The sequence below is a fragment of the Nicotiana tabacum genome, chromosome 9 (genome assembly GCF_000715075.1).
Source record: "Nicotiana tabacum cultivar K326 chromosome 9, ASM71507v2, whole genome shotgun sequence".
Classification (NCBI taxonomy): domain Eukaryota; kingdom Viridiplantae; phylum Streptophyta; class Magnoliopsida; order Solanales; family Solanaceae; genus Nicotiana; species Nicotiana tabacum.
The window spans coordinates 2,287,477-2,294,235 of NC_134088.1; positions in this window are offsets into that span (position 1 = coordinate 2,287,477).

Sequence of the window (6,759 nt, forward strand, 5' to 3'; positions counted from 1 at the left end):
CTCTCGAATCGGCCTCCACTCGCGTCGAATCTATCCAAAATCAGAACGAGGATGTCAAAATATGCTAAAGGAATGAAGCCCAAGCGAATATAATCAAAATACGACACAAATCCCGAAATTCCCAAAATCTGACCCCCGCGAAGGTCCAAATTCCTTATCTCAAAGAAGTTCCCTTGAAATCCCTCTTTCAAATCGTCCAAAAAGCTCCCAAGCCGAGATAAAAATGGTGAAATTAGCTAAAATTCGCGAAGGTTACAATTTATACCTTCTGCCCAGACATTTTCGCATCTGCGGCTCTTTAACCGCTTCTGCGGTACTGCATTTGCGGTTCATCATCCGCTTCTGCGGAAATTACTTATCCAGCCAAAAATCGCATCTGCGATCACACTTCCGCATCTACGACATCGCAGATGCGGTCAACCTAACTGCTTCTGCGATCGCTGCTCATCAGGCCCTTTTTTGCATCTGCAATCAATCTCCCGCACATCCGGCTTCGCACTTGTGGTCCCCAATCCACAGGTGCGGAAATACCAGAAGCAACAAAAGTTTAGCAACTGCAATATTTCTCAAACTTCCCGTTGACCATCCGAAATCACCCCGAGGCCCCCGGGACCTCAACCAAAAGCACAACCATATCCTAATACCTTATTCAAACTTGTACCAATCTTCAACACACCTCAAACAACATCAATTCAACCAAAAGACCTCGGATTCAAGCCAAACTTTCTAAAATCTTCCGAATTCCGCTTTTGATCAAAAACCCAACCAAACCACTTCCAAATGACCTAACATTTTGCACACACATCCCAAATGACACAAAGGAACTACTGCAACTCTTGGAATTCCATTCCGACCCCTATATCAAAATCTCACCTATCAACTGGAAATCGCCAAAATATCAACTTCTCCAATTCAAGCCTAAATCTACTCCAAACCTCCGAAACTCATTCCGATCACGCTCTTAAGTCATAAATCACCTCTCGAAGCTAACTGAACCATCGAAACTCACATCCGAGCCCTCTAAAACATAAGTCAACATCTGGTTGACTTTTCCATTTTAAGCTTTCTTAAAAGAGACTAAGTGTCTCAACCCTTACCAAAATTATTCCGGATTCGATCTGACCAAGCCGATACCATAAAACACTAATAACAAAGCATAAAGAAGTAGAAATAGGGAAAATGGAGTGGTAACTCATGAGACGACTGGCCGGGTCATCACATCCTCCCCAACTTAAACAAACGTTCGTCCTCGAATGAGTCAAGAAACATACCTGAAGCCTCAAACAGGTGAGGATATCTGCTCTGCATCTCCCACTCGGTCTCTTAGGTAGCCTCCTCCACAGGCCGACCTCTCCACTGCACTTTCACTGAAGCTATATCCTTTGACCTCAACTTTCGAACCTGATGACCCAAATAGCTACTGGCTCCACATCATAAGTCAAATCATCATCCAACTGAATCGTGCTGAAATCCAAAATATGAGACGGATCCCCAATATACTTCCGGAACACAGAAACATAAAATATCAGATGTACACTCGACAAGCTGGGTGGCAAAGCATGCTTATAAGCCACCTCCTCAATCCTCCGAAGCACCTCAAAAGGCCGAATGAACTGCAAACTCAATTTCCCTTTCTTTTCAAATCTCTTAACACCCTTCATGGGCGAAACCTTCAACAAAATCTTTTCACTAACCATGTAGGACACATCTCGAACCTTCCTGTTAGCATAACTCTTTTTCCTCGACTGCGCAGTACGAAGCCTCTCCTGAATCACCTTCACCTTTTCTAAGGCATCCTGCACCAAGTCTGTCCCTAATAGCCTAGCCTCACCGGTCTCGAACCAACCAACTAGAGATCTACACCGCCTCCCATACAATGCCTCATACAGAGCCATCTGAATACTCGACTGGTAGCTGTTGTTATAAGCAAACTCTGCAAGTGGTAGAAACTGATCCCATGACCCTCCGAAATCAATGATACAAGCACGTAACATGTTTTCCAATATCTGAATAGTACGCTCAGACTATCCGTCCGTCTGAGGGTGAAAAGTTGTACTCAACTCAACCTGAGTACCTAACTCTCGCTACAGAGATTTCCAAAATTGCAAAGTAAACTGAGTGCCCCTATCTGAAATAATAGAAACTAGGACACCATGCAAACGAACAATCTCCCGGATATAGATCTCTGCCAACCTCTCTGAAGAATATATAGTACACATAGGAATAAAGTGCGTGGACTTGGTCAGCCGATCCACAATCACCCAAATAGCATAAAACTTCCTCAAAGTCCGTGGAAGTCCAACAACAAAGTCCATAGTAATCCTCTCCCACTTCCACTCTGGAATATCTATACGCTGAAGCAAGCCACCCGGTCTCTGATGCTCTTATTTCACCTGCTGACAATTGAGACACCGAGCTACAAATCTCATAATGTCTTTCTTCATTCTCCTCCACCAATAGTGCTGCCTCAAATCCTGATACATCTTTGTGGCACCCGGATGAATGGAATACCGCGAGCTATGGGCCTCCTCCAGAATCAACTCACAAAGCCCATCCACATTTGGCACACAAATCCGGCCCTGCATCCTCAACACCCCATCATTAATAATGGTCACATCTCTGGCATCATCATGCTGAACTCTGTCCTTAAGGACAAGCAAATGCGGATCATCATACTAGCACTCTCTGATGCGATCATATAAGGAAGACCGAGAGACCACACAAGCCAATACCCGACTGGGCTCCGAAATATCTACCCTCACAAACCGATTGGCCAAGGCTTGAACATCAACTGCAAGAAGTCTCTCCCTAAAGGGAATATATGCCAAACTCCCCATACTCACCGCCTTTCGGCTCAAGGCATCGGCCACCACATTGGCCTTCCTCGGATGGTACAATATAGTGATATCATAATCCTTAAGCAATTCCAACCACCTCTGCTGCCTCAAATTGAGATCCTTCTTCTTGAACAAGTGCTGGAGGCTACGAAGATTAGTAAACACCTCACAAGACACACCATACAAGTAATGTCTTCAAATCTTCAATGCGTGAACTATGGCAGCCAACTCTAAATCATGAACGAGGTAGTTTTTCTCATAGGGCTTCAACTGACGAGATGCATAAGCAATAACTCTACCCTCCTGCATCAATACACAACCAATCCCAACTCTCGAAGCATCATAATACATGGTATATGAACCTGAAGCTGATGGCAAAAACAACACTAGAGTTGTGGTCAAAGCTGTCTTGAGCTTCTGAAAGCTCTCCTCACACTTGTTCGACCATACAAATGAAGCACCCTTCGGAGTCAACTTGGTCAAGAGCGATGCGATAGATGAGAATCCCTGAAAAAATCGACGATAATAACCTGCCAAACCAAGAAAGCTGCAAATCTCTATGGCTGAGGACGGTCTGGGCCAACTCTGAACTGCCTCTATCTTCTTCGGATCAACCTAAATAGCCTCGCTGGACACCACGTGCCCCAAGAAAATCACTAAATTGAGCCAAAACTCACACTTGGAGAATTTTGCATAAAGCTTGTCCTCTCTCAATCTCTGCAACACGACTCTCAAATACTCTGTGTGCTCCTCCTGACTACGCAAATATACCAGAATATCATCAATGAAGACTATGACAAACGAGTCAAGATAAGGCCGGAAAACACTTTTCATCAAATGCATAAACGTTGTTGGGGCATTAGTTAGCATAAAAGACATCACCAAGAACTCATATTGACCATATCTGGCCCTAAAAGCTATCTTAAGAATATCTGAGTCCCTGATTTTTAGCTGGTGATAGCCTGAACGGAGATCAATCTTAGAGAACACTCTCGCTCCCTGAAGTTGGTCGAATAAATCATCAATGGGAGGAAAGGGATACTTGTTCTTAATTGTTACCTTGTTCAATTGTCTATAATCGATGCACACCCTCATAGTTCCATCCTTCTTCTTTATAAATAGAACCGGCGCACCCCAAGGTGACACACTAGGCCGAATGAACCCCTTATCAAGGAGTTCCTGAAGTTGCTCCTTTAACTCCTTCAACTCCGCTAGTGCCATACGATGCGACAGAATAGAAATGGGTTGAGTGCCCGGCACCAGGTCAATACCAAAATCAATATCCTAGTCCGGTGGCATGCCCTGCAAGTCTGCAGGAAATACATCGGGAAAATCCCTCACAACTGGAACAGAATCATTACTGGGAGTCTCAGCACCAACATCCCTCACAAAGGCTAGATACGAAAGACAACCCTTTTCAACCATACGATGTGCTTTCAAGAATGAGATCACTCTACTAGGAACATAATCAGTCACACCTTGCTACTCAATCCGTGGCACACCCGATATAGCTAATGTGACTGTATTAGCATGACAGTCCAGAATAGCACGACACGGAGATAGCCAATCCATGCCCAAAATGACATCAAAATCCACCATACACAATAATAAAAGATCCACACGGGTCTCTACACCCCCAATAGTCACCACATACAACATGTACATGGTCTACAACAACAGTATTGCCCACCTGGGTAGATACATGAACAGGTGAAGTAAGAAACTCATGGCGCACACCCAAATAACGAGCAAAGTATGATGACACATAAGAAAAAGTGGAACCGGGATCAAATAATACAGAGGCATCTCTATGGCAGACTGAAACAATACGTGTAATAACAGCATCTAAAGCAATAGCATCGAGTCTGCCTGGAAATGCATAGAAATGGGCCTGACCGCCATCTAATCGACCTCCCCCTCTGGGCTCGAAGCCATAGATCAAAAGACACACAATAACTCATAACGCATATACCCTATCGCATGCCATAATACCATAGTGAGATTAAACTCAACCCTTCATAAGCTCGTGAAACACAGACCTTCTAGTATATTAAATCTTCTGCAATTCTCGCATTTGCTCTCGTAACAGTTAAACCCACTCTTTTAAGTGACCTAAATTTAAATTGCAGCACATATCTTTCACTTGTAATTGAAATCTTCTAACAAATAATATAAGGATCGCACAAACTTCAGAATACTCTGCAGGAGATAACCCACCTGCTTTGCCTCAAACTAACATTTCTGCATACCTTCCACCATCATAAACATTACGCAATCACTCAAACTTCCTGAGTCTGAACTCAGAATGCAACATGAAATTTACTCCACTCCCAACTAGGAAACATGGAAAGATTCTTCACACACCCATAACTCGGGGCTATACCTCAAATCAAGATAAAAATCAAGCACCTAATAGTCCTTCTATCCTCCAGCAGACCCTTTTCGTCGCTTCCAAATCACATGAATACATCTCACAGTCACATCGCACTCATCACGTAACTATCCAATCATCACATCCCTTAATAGGGACACAACAGAACATATGGATCCAGAAACACGTGCTCACGAAATTAACAGCTCAGGGCTCAAGCTATAGGTGAAAATCCGTCCCCGAGTCCTCCAAACTGGCCCAACATCAACGCACAAAAACTCACATGTCAGCCCTCGATCAGGGAATCATAAGACATCGATGCATATCTAATACTGAGCACTCATGCGTGCATACGAATGCGTGGAAGGAATTCAAAGAGTTACTTTTCAAGCTGAATCAAGGACGCATGATAAGAATTCAAGAATGTGAAATTTTTCCTAAAGGTTCTACAACCTCTCGAGGATAAATACAGACGTCTCCGTACCGATCCACGAGACTCTACTAAACTTGCTCATGACTCGTGAGACCTATGTAACCTAGGCTCTAATACTAACTTGTCACGACCCTAAACCTGGACTCGGTCGTGATGACGCCTCTCGTGAAGACAAGGCCAGCTGACACTACCCATTTCAGTATTTAACAGTTAAGCATTAAGAAACAGTCTAAGCATGATCAAATAAACCAAGGTTTAAGCAGTTAATAGCATAATTTGCGGAAAATAATCCAACACAGCCCGAAACCGGGGTGTCACTAGTCATGAGCATCTATAAAACCTAATACAAGTCTGAAGAGTCTACAAACTATTACAAATGTCTGATAAGAGATAGAAATGATAAAGAGTGAGAAATACGGGACTACGGACATCAAGCAGCTACCTCGTGGACTCTGATATTTGTCGGGAGATTCTCAACTCGCACTAGCAGGATCTGCAATGCCTGAATCTGCACACAGGGGTGCATGGAGTAAAGTGAGTAACAAATGTAAACAAAGAATGAAAGCAAGAAATCACGTAAGGTATAAAGCATTCTATAATGAAGCAGTAAAGCAATTAAAACAGTAAACTAGTAAAAGATAGGTAAAATTCTTTAACTCCAACGTAGTTTCATAAAAAGCCCTTTTTCAATAACTAAGCGGGTAATTGACAGTCAATTATGAAAAGTAACCACATAAAGGCTCACCCCTCGGGCACAGTATCCACAAATCCGCCCCTCGGGCAATATCTCAGAACAGTACTAGCCCCTCGGGCTCAATCTCACATCACAATGGGTACCCGTGCTCACTGGGGGTGTATAGATTTCTGGAGGGGCCCTTTATGGCCCAAGCGCAATATCAAGCCATCTCGTGACATTAGGCCCTCGGTCTCATATCAATTAAGCCAACTCGTAGCGTACATATCTCAGGGCCTCGGCCTCATAATCAGTATCAAATGTCTCCTCACAACATAGGCCATCAGCCTTACTCAGTCAAAAATCCTCACAAGCCACTCGGGCAGTAGTAAAACATGTTTCTCAGCCCAAAATATCATTTAAAAGATCATGCAAATGTTAAAAC